The 15,510-nt window shown below is 40.1% G+C and overlaps 1 pseudogene; it reads left to right on the forward strand.

The window, feature by feature from the left end:
- The first annotated feature begins 561 nt into the window (after positions 1 to 561).
- On the forward strand, positions 562 to 9,247 carry LOC120528366 (annotated as a pseudogene).
- Positions 9,248 to 15,510: the final 6,263 nt, after the last annotated feature.

Here is a 15,510-nt window from a genome sequence, read left to right on the forward strand (position 1 = left end):
GATGCAATTTAAGGTGGGATGGATCTATAAGTTTTATTGTAGGCTCTGGTAATTCTAGTTTTAAATAACAACACATCACCTTTGATGTTAGCCACACACTTTTGACTCTTCTCTCCCATAAAACACACCCATCATGAGTAACCTCCTACAAACACTCTCTCCTCAAACCCCGAATGTGCTATTCCCAGTCGGGATGCAGTCCCATAATCCCACAAATAGGAGCACATATATAAGATATACTGTAGAATATAACAACTTAACAGAATGAAGTGCCCGATGCGCAGTTCAAGTCCAGTGAGGATATCCAACAAAGCCCTAAATATGAAGGCTTTAACAGACCTGCCATTGCTGTGTCCAAACATGATGGTGCCGTGCAGATAAAGTGTTGTCATATCTACATGGTGGGACTGAAATGTATGCAAATCTCCTTTAATGAAGGCCTGCAATGCACTTTAATCACTTTATGGAGTTAATTCTACCAGTTTTATTTTCACAGGGCTTTCCCATTTCACATGGCCATACACTGAGGTGTCTAATGGCCTCCAGCCCAGGGCTGTCCATGTGAGAACTGAATCTGAGAAGAGAAGGGCAGACGCTTAAAGAGAGAGAAGAGTTTCCCACAGAGCATGGCCTCTGCCAAAGAAGATGGCGTGGATGAAAGAAAGGTGGACATTAAAGAAGAGGACTGTGAGTGGCTCACACCCAAGGATGTGTGTGTGAAGCTGGAGCATCACGAAGAAAGGATTTCAGATTTTAAAGAGGAGGAGGAGTGCAAGCAGGTGACTGCTGCCATTAAAGCTGAGGATTTGAATTATTTTTCAGGTGGTCTTGAACTTCAAAAGCATGAAACTGAGGATATTTTCAAGCGCGAGGCCTGTGAAGTATCTCCATCTGGTTTACAGTCCTGGTCCAGTAATACGGGACGATTGGCTATGCAGGAGAATTCTGTGGAGCTCAAAGCAGAGTTATCAGAGTCTGAAGTGAAAATCACAGAGGGAAATGGGAGAGAAGGGGAAGAGTCACCTGGGAGTGTTGGAATAAGTGAGTAATGTGATTAAATATAAAAGAAAGAGAGTGTTTATAAATTCTAATGGTGGGCGCTTTGGTGTTTTTAGAAGATTTAAATCAGTGGAAAACACAGTTAATTGAGCTTGGATAAAGACCACCTGCTCGGGTGAACAATAACAAATAATAGGTTACCTAATAAATGATAAATTAGAAAAACTTGAGTGAATAAGGAAAAATCTAAAGTGTTGAGCGCATGACTTGAACATCATGAAGCTTTGACTCAAGCTGTGACGTATGTTAGGCCAACAGTGTATTACGTTCAATGAGACATCAAAAGTCATATTTTCTTAAAGACATGTACTGTATATTTCATAAATTGTTTGGCAGTTAAGGTAGAAATGTCCACAAAAAGAAATAATTAGGAATAAAATCCTCACACCGTGCACTAAATAAGAGTGAATTTGCTCAAGCCAACGCACACTTAATATTTTCCTCATCTTTCTAATGGTAATCTCGTACACTTTGATGTTAACAGTGACAAGAGCTACCTGTACGAGCCACGATGACATTCAGGAGGTCTCGGAGTCTTCTTTCAGCATCTTGTGTTCTGCTCTCAGCCTGAATTTGCTGCAGCAGCATGGCCTGGACAAGTTGGCAGTGGTGTGAAATCTTCACTTGGAGATGGTCTTGGTCCCTTCTGTCTCCCACAGTCACATTGGGACAATTTGGAGTCACCACTCCATTTCACCTGCATGTTTTTGGGGATGAGGGGAAGAACCAGAATAACCAGAAACGCCATTCAGAGCCCCTGTGTAGATCAACTGTGGGCAGGATTTGACCCCAAGACACCTGAACAATAAAGCAGCTGTGCTAAACACTGTGTCCCCTAACACAGGCGGGTATATTTGAATGTTTATTTTTTAGTCCAGATTACGTTCTAGAGGATGTAAATATCATTACATTCATTACAATTAAGAAGAGAAATAACAAATCCAGACACACTATTGGGTAGGAGTCTTTAGAGCTTTTATTGATCTCCCTTCCATTCCATTCCATTAGGATCTGCTGATATCAATAATAATACTAGTTTTCTTTTTTTCTTCATAATAATAAATATATTTTTAGCCATGCATAAACTTCACATTCCATAATAAAGTGCTCCGGCATACAGCATACACAAAGAACTTTTACCCATAATGCATACATAATGGAACAAATACAAGCTAAGCAAAACAAATGGCATGTCTCAATCATACTCCACATTTCTAATCAAATAAAATGTTCAATTAGATATTTGTTGTCATTGACTACAACAAGAAGAAAATGAGACCGTCTTGGTAAACGCTTCAGGTTCTTATCTATACTAATAAAAGGCAAAGCCCTGACTGACTGACTCACTCATCACTAATTCTCCAACTTCCCATGTAGGTAGAAGGCTGAAATTTGGCAGGCTCATTCCTTAACAGCTTCCTTACAAAAGTTGGGCAGGTTTAATTTCGAAAATCTACGCGTAATGGTCATAACTGGAAGCTATTTTTCTCCATATACTGTAATGGAGTTAAGCTCTAAAGCTGTGGGGGGTGGTGTTTCGTGTGACATCATCACACCTCCCATGTAATCACGTGAACTGACTGTCAACGCAGTACGTAGACAACCAGGAAGAGCTCCAAAAAGCGCTGAAGAAAACATGCATTATATAATTGAGAAGGCAGCGAAACAATAAGAAGCGAGCGATTGACCTATACAACCATATTCATGAGTGCTGCTACTTCGGAAACAAAGCACGGTGTAAACCTAAAGTTTAAATTGTTCATAGACACGCTGCCGCTGGTGTTTGTCATGCCCACGGGTAATGCGGGATACAAGTTTAATGAGAGGACGCAGGATATAAACGAGAGTTTTGATCACTTTGTAACTAAGTTAAAATTGCAGGTGAAGGGCTGTGCTTATGCAAATTTCGAGAGACTGTGTTTGTTGGGGATTGACAGTTAAGGCGGGTGGGGGTGTCACGTCATCATCTCCCCTCCCATTCACCTCATTTCGCTCTGAGCTGAGCTCCGCAGCTAACACAGTGTTACGAAAGTGACTTTGTGACGCTGCTACCAAATACTCATAGAAAAATCCACAAGTTAATACACACGCTGTCTCTAGAGTTTCTCCACACTGAATCCTCCAGGCACTACTTACAAAAGGTTACATTGACAATCGTGTTAGGTTATTTTTAAAATATTTCCTTTTCTTAGCACAAGCACAGCTGAGAAGCTTCGATGCATGTGCTCCATAACGATTAAAAATAATGCATTTAATCACACTTTCAATTCCAAGCAAAGGGGAACTTCTGTCAATGTATGATTTCCTGGTACACTAATTACATTGATCAGCGCTTCCCGATTCATTTTACCCTTGCACCCTCTTGGTTTGAGAAGAAGTATGAAAAAATATGAGGTTAACACAGAAAATCAGATCACCAATTGAATCTTTATGAATAATCGATTCGCCATCAATAATTGCTTTGGTAAAGCCATACTCCATGTGATCCTTCCATTTTATAAATTTTCCGCCACTAGCCATGATTAAATGAACGGTAAAAAAGTAAGAGTGAAGCGATGGTGACTTATTCAGGCAGGCAGGCGACAGCTCAATAGCTCGAATTTGGATTTAAGTAGGTTCTATTTATTTGTCAGAGATATCTTTGGTAGGAATGGAAGTTGAATTTAGTCTTTAAATTTCTATGGTAAAGAAAACGTTATGCAATAATGACTAAATTTAACTATATAAAGTCAAAACTTTTATATATAAAGTCATTCCCGAATATATAAAGTCAAAACTTCATTATATAAAGTCACTGTCGGAATAAATAAAGTCAAAACTTGAATATATAAAGTCAGCACTGGAATATATAAAGTCATTCCCAAATATATAAAGTCAAAACCTGAGTATATAAAGATGGCGTTGGAATATTTCGGAATATATAAAGTAAGCGCTAGAATATATAAAGTCAAAACTTCAATATACAAAGTCAGCGCTGGAATATCCATCCATTTCCCAACCCGTTGAATCGAACCACAGGGTCATGGGGGTCTGCTGGAGCCAACCCAGCCAACACTGGGCGCAAGGCAGGAACCAATCCTGGGCAGGGCACATGCATCATTTTCAAAACATTAACCGAACAGTGTTTTTTTTAATTTATTTTTCTAAATACGTTTTTGTTAACTTAGTTCAGTTCAGATTAATTTCAATCAATGTATTTTGACTTTAACTTTATATATTCAGGAATGAGTTTATATACTCCGATGTTGACTTTATATATTCAGGTTTTGACTTTATATATTCCAGCGCTGACTTTATATATTCAAGTTTTGACTTTATATATTCTGACGCCGACTTTATATATTCAGAAAATCAATGTATTTGCCTGTTTGGCACCCCATAGTATATGTGTGTGTGTATATATGTATGTATGTATGTATTTGACAGCAACACTCATATCAATGACAAAACAATTGCATTAACAATCATGTTACATTATTTTTAAAATTTTTCCTTTTCTTTTTCAAAACTTCTTTTACACACCACAGCGGGTATTCTGCTCGTTAAGAATATAAGCATCTCTGCATGTTCTGAGGACAGTCTGGTCCTCCTGTCATCCAAGACATGTGTTGCCATACTGAACAGACCCTCGCTGTCCCCACTTGTATAAGGAGGGCACAGGTAGGACGATGACTTTTATTGGTCCTTCAGAAAGTCAATGGCCCAGCATCTCTTGTGGTATAAGGTTCACAGAGATAAAGATTCATCTCTGATGCTGCTGATTCAAATATCATTTTTATTTTTATTGACAATTTCTTCATGCATTCTGCAGTTCTGTTGGCAGGGAGTTTCTTTGGATCTCTCCGCTGTCGTCTGTCGCTCTGAGTGCATCTGTGTGGTCGAGACTCTGGCACTAAGCAGTTTGTGTTTGAGATTTGCAATCATCTGTGAAATATGTGTCCTTGTACCATTGTTTAATCTAGGTAAAAAAATCATTATGATAATAATATCTGTTACAAAACTCGCAACTGTATAGTGACTATTCACACTCAATGCTTCTTATGCGTAATTAGTATTATTTTATTTAGGTCTAGAAACTAGGCTCGCACCATTCTACCCAACAAGCAAATAAGAGGGCTGATTACAATTTCTAACTAATCGGTGTCCACTTGATAACGATTTATATTTATGTACCAGCTCAGTAAAATTCTGCAATCCTTTCCTCCCATCTACCTACACATTCACAGAAAGACTAACAAAAGGTATTTTAGTCAAAACCTCTAATGCCTGGTAAATTATACAAATAAATCAGTCATCAAACACTTACTGGCAGCTGGAATCGTGGATCCAAATGATCTACTGTAGAAGGTTACATCTTCCAGAACTGAAAGTGGCTGATTGTCCAGGCTTACAAATTTCACTGTTTTTCCTGTCCCAGTAAGTCTTTGGCGTTCTTGCTGTCAGTATTATAAGGTTGAGTTTTCTAAGTGCTGCCATTATTGAAGGCCTAGTGAGAGTAGGCGACTGAGCTAGACTAAGCTTGCTGGTCACCTGAGCCTTTGAACCAGTCCCTTTTGTGTTGACTTCTCAGATGCTGAATAAGGTTTGTATTGTTGAAAGTGTTAGCAGAGAATCTTCCATCACTGACTTCTTTTTGCACATATACTCTGCTCACAAAAATTAAAGGAACACTTTAAAGAAACACATTAGATACATCAGATCTCAATATGAAGTTGGATATCTATACAAATAACGACAGGGCAATGTCTTAGGAACAAAAGGATGCCAAGTCTTTTAATGGAAATAAAAGTTTTCTGCCTACAGAGGGCTCAATTGTGTAGACACCCTAAAATCAGAGTGAAATGAAGATGTGGCAGGCTAGTCCATTTTTTCAAAAACTTAATTTCTGCTACTCAAAATGCTTTTCAGTATCTTGTGTGGCCCCCACGAGCTTGTATGCATGCTTGACAACATCGGGGCATGCTCCTAATGAGACGACGGATGGTGTCTTGTGGCATTTCCTCCCAGATCTGTATGAGGGCATCCCTGAGCTGTTGTACAGTCTGAGGAGCAACCTGGCAGCGCCTAATGGACCGAAACATAATGTCTCACAGATGTTCTATTGGGTTTAAGTCAGGGGATCGTGAAGGCCATTCAATTGTTTCAATTCCTTCATCCTCCAGGTACTGCCTGCATACTCTTGCCACATGAGGCCGGGCCTTGTCGTGCATTAGGAGGAAACCAGGACCTACTGCACCAGTGTAGGGTCTGACAATGGGTTCAAGGATTTCATCTCGATACCTTATGGCAGTCAGAGCACCATTTCCTACGCAGTAGATGTCTGTACGTCCCACCATGGATATGCCTCCCCAGACCATCACTGACCCACCACCAAACCTGTCATGTTGAACGACGTTGCAGGCAGCATATCATTCTCCTTGTCTTCTCCAGACTCTTTCACGTCTATCACAGCTGCTCAGGGTGAACCTGCTCTCGTCTGTAAAAAGTACAGGGCCAGTGGCGGACTTGCCAATTCTGGTGTTCTTGAGCAAATGCCAGTCGAGCTCCACGGTGCTGGGCAGTGAGCACAGGGCCCACTACAGGACGTCGGGCCCTCAGGCCATCTTCATGAAGTCTGTTCCTGATTGTTTGGGTAGAGACATTCACACCAGTGGCCCTCTGGAGGTCATTCTGTAGGGCACGAGCAGTGCTCAGCCTGTTCCGCCTTGCACAAAGGAGCAGGTATCGGTCTTGCTGATGGGTTGAGGACCTTCTACGGCCCTGTCCAGCTCTCGGAGAATAACAGCCAGTCTCCTGAAATCTCCACCATGTTCTGGAGATTGTGCTGGGAGACACATTAAACCTTATTGCTGCAGCACGTGTGGATGTGCCTTCCTGGAGAAGTTGGACAACCTGTGCAACTTCTGTAGGGTTAAGGAATCGCCTCATACTGCCAGTAGAGATGATTACTCAAGCCAAAACTAGCACGAGTGGAAAACCAGCCAAAAAAGATCAAGAGGGAGAAACTTGAAATTACCTCCACATGTAAAACCAGTCCTGTTTTGAGGGTTTTCTAATTGTTGCCACTTTAGTGCACCTGTCGTTAAGTCCATGAACACCAAAACAGCTGAAAGTGATTAACAATGACCTCAGCTGCTTAACCAACCAGAAAATTATCAGACAGGTTTAATTGATTTCATGCCAGGCCCAATAAAAAAAGTGTTCCTTTAATTTTTGTGAGCAGTGTATTACAAACCACAAATTTCTTATCTCTTGTAGGACGGTAATAAAACTGTTAGACTGGCATGCACATGTTTTTGTATTTTGGTCATATTGGAACTTTGTCTTGCATGCTTTTTATCATTCAAGATCAGATGTTAAGATCAGCTAATTTGCTGATCATCGGTCAAGTCATTTGGAGTGAAAATTGGCTGATTTCAATTTGTGATCAATTGCTCAGATCAGGCCTGTCTTTCACATATGAGAGAAAGGTGGAGAAGTTGAACAGACAGCAGCAGAACATGTAAAGACCACACACGGAGTGGCCAGACCATAAATGGCAACTCAGTGTGAGGATGGAATACCAACCAGTGTGCCACCACTTGTACTGTTTCATTTATTTTAAAGGCGGGTAGTGGTTAGGAATTTAGACATCAAACCAATGAAGTTGCAGGTTCAAATTCAACTATTGACACCATGTGACCTGCCTGTTCTCCTGTTGAAAAACAAGAGAAATGTAACCAATTGTGTCTCAAATGTTGTGAGTTACCTTGGATAAAGGTATCCAGTAAGAAAACAATAGTTAAAATGTTTGTGCTCTTTCAGATTTACAGAGGAATGGCAGCTTATCTCCACCTTCATTTGGTCAGCCCTCTCTTCAATACAAAGAGAAAGGTATGAAGAAATCAGCAAGAGGATCAGAGAACCAGACAGCAGCCATTTTGCAGTACAGTTCTTTCCCTGCTACTGGAGTAACAGAGACAGAAGCCATCAAAACTGATAGACAACAAGTGGAGAAAGAAATACAAATTCATACTGGAGAAAAATGTTTGGAATGTAGCAAACAATTCACACAAAAAAGTGACCTTAATGAGCATATGAAGATTCATAGTGGGAAAAAAAACATATTCTTGTCGTGAATGTGAAAAGTCGTTCTCAAGCAGAAGCCATCTTCAGCATCACAGAAGAATCCACACAGGAGAAAAACCACATTGTTGTCGTGAATGTGGAAAGTCGTTCTCAAGGAAAAGCCATCTTCAAACGCACAGAAGAATCCACACAGGAGAAAAACCTCATTGCTGTTCAGACTGTGGTAAGTCATTCTTACGTATAAGCAATCTTCAGAGGCACAGAAGAATCCATACAGGAGAAAAACCTCATTGCTGTTCAGACTGTGGTAAGATGTTCTCAATGATAAGAAGTCTTCAGAGGCACAGAAGAATCCACACAGGAGAAAAACCTCATTGCTGTTCAGAGTGTGGTAAGTCGTTCTCCAGTAGAAACCATCTTCAGAGGCACAGAAGAAGCCACACAGGAGAAAAACCTTATTGTTGTCCAGAATGTGGAAAACAATATTCTGACAAACTCAGTTTTCAAAGGCACACAGAAATTGATACTGGAGAGAAGCCATATTGCTGTTCTCAATGTGGAAAAAGGTTTTTCAACAGTAAGTGTTTTCGAGTACACACACAATCTCACACTGAAGAAAAAATACAAATACAGTATGTCTGTTCTGAATGTGGCAAATGTTATGCAAACAAGATAAGTCTTCATAGACACAGCAAAATTCATACTGGAAAAAATATTTCTACTGTTCTGAATGGGGGAAACGATTCTTAGATTTAAGTGTACTTCAGTCCCACATCTGAACTCACACTTGTGAGAACCCTTATTGTTGTCCTGAATGTGATAAACAGTTCTCACAACAAAGCACCCTACAGAGTCACATCAGTCTTCACTCCAGAGAGAAACCTCACCATTGCTTGGAATGTGGCAAACAATTCTCACGTTATTTTGGAGAGAAGCCTTACGGTTGTACTGAATTTGGAATGTGTTTCTCCTATAATAGTTCTCTTCACAATCATAAAATAATTAATTCTGGTTTGAAACAACACTCTTTTGACTGTTGCAAGCTTTTCTCAGACAGCAGGGGCCTCATGTATACATGGTGTGTACGCACAGAAATGTTACGTAAGAATGTTTCCACATTCAAATCACGATGTATAAAACCTACACTTGGAGTAAGGCCACGCACTTTTCCACGGTACCTCATCCCCTGTCGTACGTAAGTTCTCTGCTCGGTTTTGCAGACTGGCGGCACCCAGTGTCAAAGCAGTGCTACTGTTCCTGTGTGGTTACCCTTTATTTCTTAGAACCACATTCCTGACGCGGCTTTATAAATATACTGAAACTAACCGCATATTGTTTATTAGTGTAATGCATCTGATTGTACTTAACCTGTAACAATATAATGGCCTAGGGAATAGCCATAGTATTCCAAATACCATAACTGCTTTAGTGGTGTTACTCTCACTGCACCATCTTCTTTTTCTTCTTTCAGCTGCTCCCTTTAAGGGTTGCCACAGCGGATCATCTTTTTCCATATTACTCTCACTGCGCCACTCTGAGTATTTATATCACTGTATCTGAGTGGGGAATCACAGCAGCAGCTGATCGGAAAGAGAATTATCAGGATACAGCACACGCTGCCTCAGCCACGGCAAAACATTTCAAAGCCTTTCCTGTACGGACCTCGCGGTTCAGAAACAGTTTCATCCCAAGAACTATAAACACAGTCAATCCATTGCTCCTTGTAGAACTGTTTGTACTTATAAGTACAATCTCCTCACTGTAAACTTGCACTGCTACTATTGCACAACCCGTGCCACTTTATAAAGGCGTATTTACATATGATGACGATATCATTTTTGAGATGAAATGCAGCAAAATATGTTGATTATATTATACAGATAAAACTAACTTAATTTAAATAATCTGTATTGTTAATTATTAAACATTTGAGGACACGGTGCCGCAGCGCTAGCAAACTCACCTATTGTTCCTGCCTCGCGCTGTATATTTGCTGAGGCTGGCGCGACACTGGAAGCATAGACAGATTGAAATATCTTCAGAGTATGTGTTTAATTATTCTATGTCCCTTAAAAGTTTTGAAGAATCATCATTGTAAGCTTACAGATGGCTTATCGTCTATTACAGAGCTGATTGTGTGGCGATTGGGTATTTGGGGAAAGAAAAGTAAGGACAGGAATTTGTGGTTAGTAGGTTTGAAGGAGACAGTACTGCTACAATAAATTATTTCATCGAAGGTGGCGCATGGCGCAGCAGCATCTTGTATGAGACACGAACAATCACTGCACCATCGTGTTCTTAATAACATGCTTTCATTCCAATCACAATGAAAATGATATCACATATACATCTCAATATTTTAATTATTCAGAGAGCTGTAATATCACGAATGTAATGGATTCTGTGTCCTGTCGGAGAAAGAACGGAAGCACGTAGTCATTCACACACATAGAGCACATTGAAGATCAAATACAAAACAAAGCATTTAACGTGCTACTTTAGTTACTGATGGGATTTGTGAAACTAGTAAATTAAATGATTTTAAGATGAAGTGTATGATGTTCTACTTTAATGACAAAATAAACTATGTGATTAAAGTGGAAATTTTGAGATTAAAGTTGACATTTCGTGCTTTTTTTTCACTGTGTTCCTATTTTTTTTTTTTTGTCTGTATCCTAATAAGCTCAGACGATAGGCTACAACTCACCTTTTCACAATGACTTTGATATGTGACTTCTATTTTTTTTTTGGCACTGTGCGACTTTGTGAGCTTTCAAGTTTCTCCGACACACTGTGTCACTCGATCAACTTTAAATCAACAAATAGTATGTTCTTCCTTTGCCTCCACTTAGTATTCGCTGAAATTTTTATATTTTTCCCCGTGCTTTTCCCATTATCTTTTCACAGAATGCTGAGCTTAAGGGCTATTTATATTGATTTGCATATTCAAAGAGGTGTAATTCTGGGAGGAGCTGGGGCGGGACAGAAGGTGCGTGCACGTGCGTTACTTTTCACATTGACCGGGATTTATGTAGCGGAATAATGTGGAAGTTGGAGTATGCACAAATTCCTGCATCTGGATTTTTCTGTGTGTAAGCACATTTCGGCTTTTGTGCTTACGTCATGTTATAGTGCGAATTCTACGCACGGTGCTATACATGAGGCCCCTGGACTCTTAAAGATCACATGAGAATTCACTCTGGAGAGAAACCTTATTACTGGCCAGAATGTGGCAAATGATTCTCACGTCCTCGCGCACTTAGGTGCCACAGAAGGATTCACACTGGAGAGAAGCAGTACACCTGTTCTGAATGTGGTAAAGGGTACTCTTCCAGAAGAAGTTTTCGGAGACACACACAAAGTCATATTGGAGTAAAGCCTGTCCTAGAAATAACAAATGATCTTTCCGTTGGCTCCTCAACAAAAACAATTGAAGAAAAATCTTCTGAATGCTTTAAAGGTCTCCAGTTGAAAGCAGCTAATAAGTATATAAGTATAGTGGAGAAAACATTGAAAGTGTCAAACAGATCCTAGATGTAAGGTCACCTCAGAGCCACACATGAATTCCCTCTGGAAGGAACACACAGGAATACAACACATATTTCACAAACAGCAAGAATCTTCTTCCACAACTTATAGGTGCAAGAAAAAACCTCATTGTTGTCCTGAATGTGGTTAATGCTTTTCAAACAGCAATGGCCTTCATATTTGTCAATGACTGACTTACTTGTGGTAAGCCTCTTAACTGTTCTGAATGTTGAAAGTGGTCCTTCTGTATCAGCCATCATCAGCAACACGTAATATTTCATGAAGGACTCAGAAACGGTACTGCAAGGACGTCAACCATACAGTGACACACAACTGAAAAAGTTCAATGTAATAATGAAAAAATGGAGAAGTCAAATTAAATCCACAGTGCTGCGCCAACTACCAGGAGGTGCCACTAACAATGAGGGGAATATTTTTGTTTCGATGCTTTGGAGATGGGTCCTTATCTGAGGAGCAATGAACTTGTACCATCTCTGGGATGTCATCTGATGGCTGACGCCTGGGCTGAGTGCAGACAGCCGTTCTTAACCCTGATAATGAAGAAGTCATTTAGTGATGTAAGCTGACAGCCAATGCTGTCCAATCAGATACTGGGGAGGGACAGTCGAGGAGGACAGGAGACTAAAAAGTGAGCCATCACATGACAGGCCACTGTAGAGGGGCTTTATAAGACTTTTACACTAATTTAGGTTATCATTTATAAATAAGAGTCTTTACAAACCAAATACATTCTTCAGCTGTGTGTCAACGTTGAGTCCAAAACTGAGAATTTAATAAGATCTAAATCCAATAAAATGATGGGTTCAAAGAGAAATGTTCAAGACTTGAAGACAGAGTCACAACAGTATGCTAGGGTTAGCATGGGGGACAACAGTTGTCAAGAATATCAATTAATGTGTAGAAGAAACATTATTTAAAATAGTAATAATAATTTATGAGAAATGGGACATCATAATAAATGCACAACACAATGAAAATGAAATGAACTGATTTTATTTTCTGACATATAAGAGAAAATGGGAAGACAAAACAGAAACACAAAGGGATCTCTGCTTACCCAGCTGTTCATTTGATAAGTTAACTTAAAAATATAACAGATGTCACTTTGCTCCATGTCAGTATATCCTGTGGTGGTGTGTAAAGGACGCTCTATACTCTGAATGTGTTGGTTCAGGTTTCATTTTGAGTTCAGCTCCTTCTTCATATCGATACCCAAGACAACGTTTCTTCATGTCGAGACTACAAGCTGGAGGCCACAGGAGCTCAATAAACTCCAACAGCAGGATGGACGATTAGAAAGCTCTGCTTTGAGAGTGTCAGCTACACAAAGCTTCGGATTCATTTACTTGAGAGAAAACTCCAAAAAACAGAAGTGGCCCCTTCTGTACCCCCACCACTGAAGGTCACATTTGACCCCCTCACTACTCAGCGTTGGTTCACTCTGCTGGGACCCTCTGTATTTTGTAAGTTTATATTTCATATTTTGGCCACACTCTTATTACATTTCATTGATGTTCTCAAATGTGTGAGTATAGCTTGACTCTTACAAGGACTTATCTAAAAAGGGTACATTGTCCATAAAATGCAAGAAGGCAGAAAAATATAAAAAGTGGAAACCACAAAATGAAGAGGTGACATCGATGAAATATACTCAGTGGCAGAGGTGACAAGGACAAAATCAGAAAGGACAGTGCAGAAAAGACAGGTACCAATTGAAAACAAAAGAAGCTGATTGGTGGAACAAAACCAAGCTGATTGGTGGAAAGAACTGTCAGTCACTCCTGAGTGGACTGTTGAAGACGGTCGTGGCATGCAGACTTCAGAGTTCATGTGTTTTTGATTTCAAATCTGTGACCATGCACTGAATAAGTCTGTTATTTATCAGTTAGCATGTTCTGAAACTGTAATGTCATCACAAAGATCAGCCATTTTATTAATACATGAATTACATTCCAATAGGTGGTGCACTGCAGATGATAACGCTGAGGTCCACGCTGATCACTTATATTTCGTCCCAGCTTATTAAATCCCACATTCCTTTGACATTTCTATACTTTGTCTTTATTTCTTGATTGACGGAAGTAAATATTAGGGTAATGGATGTTGGAAATTGCTGCTTTCTTGGCCAGGATATTATCAACTCTGAGAGATTGAACTTGAATAATAATAATAACTTTTTATATTTTTATATTGGTTTTCTGACTACTCAAAGCTCTTTTACACAGCATGCATGCAGCATCCACCTGATGATGGGACGGCAGCCATGTTTGTGCCAGTCTGCTCACCACACATGAGCTATTAGATGATGAAGTGGTGAGAGAAACAGTCAGCTAATGCGAGACATGGGATGATTAGGGGCACACAATGACAAGGCCTTGGAGGGAAATTTAGCCAAGACATCTTTATGGAGGATACACAGGAATCTTTAATAACCACTGAGAGTCGGGGCTTCAGTTTTATCTCATCTGAAGGACAGTGCCATTTATACAGCACAGTGTCCTTATCACTGCACTGGGGCATTGGGATCCACATTCAAACCACCGGGTAAGCCCCGTATTGACCTCACCAACACCTAATCCAGCAGACACCCAAGCTTTTCCTCGATGGTCTACCAATCCAAGTACTGGCCAGGCCTGAATATGCTTAGGTTGAGGTAGATGACCTGATCTGAAGTGCATGTGGTGTGTCTGCTGGCTACAGAAGAGCAGGGGTGGCAGAAGTAAGACACCCTTGGTTGGGAACTCAAATGTTATATATACTAAAATCAAATGTTATACGAGCCTTCATGTGTCTCAGAGACATCTGTACATTTGCTAGTGCTGGTGACAGTGAGTCCCACTGTTGGGCACTGAGAAGTGACAGGCTGGTGGGGTCACTCTTATGTACTTAAGTGGAATGAGTCTGAGGTGGGCTGTTACAGAGGGACTGGCATCAGGGCATCACTTATACCCAATTGTGTGACTAGGATCTGTGTGTGTTAATCATAGGGTGCAGCAGTAGATGAGCCTGCTCAACAGACTTGATTAAGTCTCACAAATCCTGAGATAAAACAACTTGAATAACCAAGAAAATCTAAAAAACTGTGAGAGGAGCCGAGCGCCTGCTGTGTGTTACGTGTCTGTCTGTCTGTCTGTCTGTCTGTCTGTCTACCTTCTGTCCTGTCTCATCAATTTTTAAGAAGTTTTCACATTTCTACAATCCTTGTGTTTATTAATGAATCCTATGATTCTGTTTCTTAGACTGAGTGGTCTTCAGTTACCTTAAGAGAGTCTAACAGGTGGGGTCTTTACTGAATAATCTGATAAATTACTGGTATGGAAAAAGAAAAAAGCAAAAATTCTTTATTTGGGTGGATTAAAATCAGCCACTCGATTTTCCTCACCAACAACATTCACACAACTCTGATAAACAAGAGACAATAACGTATTATGGGATATACAATTTGACTAATAAAGAGGACTAACATGGACTCTGATGTGAACTTCAGTATGTAATATGTGACGATGCCGGCCCCTCCAGACTTTCTCTTCCCACATAGGAGTCTGTTGAACCAACACCATCAGTATTTATGACCTAGATGAGCGGACAAATCTCATTGAAGTCCGGGGTTGGGGAAAGTGCTCGAGTGCTTTTATTGAAAAACAGTCAAAAGTAAAATCAAAAATGTCCACATGTGCAGGGTTCTCAAAAAAAACAAAACAAAAAAAAAAACAAACAAATTAATCCTTAAAACCAGTGAAAGGTGGATATAAAATCCATAAGAAATAAATCCGTTAAAACAGAGGTTACAAATGCGGGGTCTCTCGTCACGTGATCTCAGCCCATCTCCTTCTG

This window comes from Polypterus senegalus, chromosome 4, assembly GCF_016835505.1.
Source record: "Polypterus senegalus isolate Bchr_013 chromosome 4, ASM1683550v1, whole genome shotgun sequence".
Lineage (NCBI taxonomy): Eukaryota > Metazoa > Chordata > Cladistia > Polypteriformes > Polypteridae > Polypterus > Polypterus senegalus.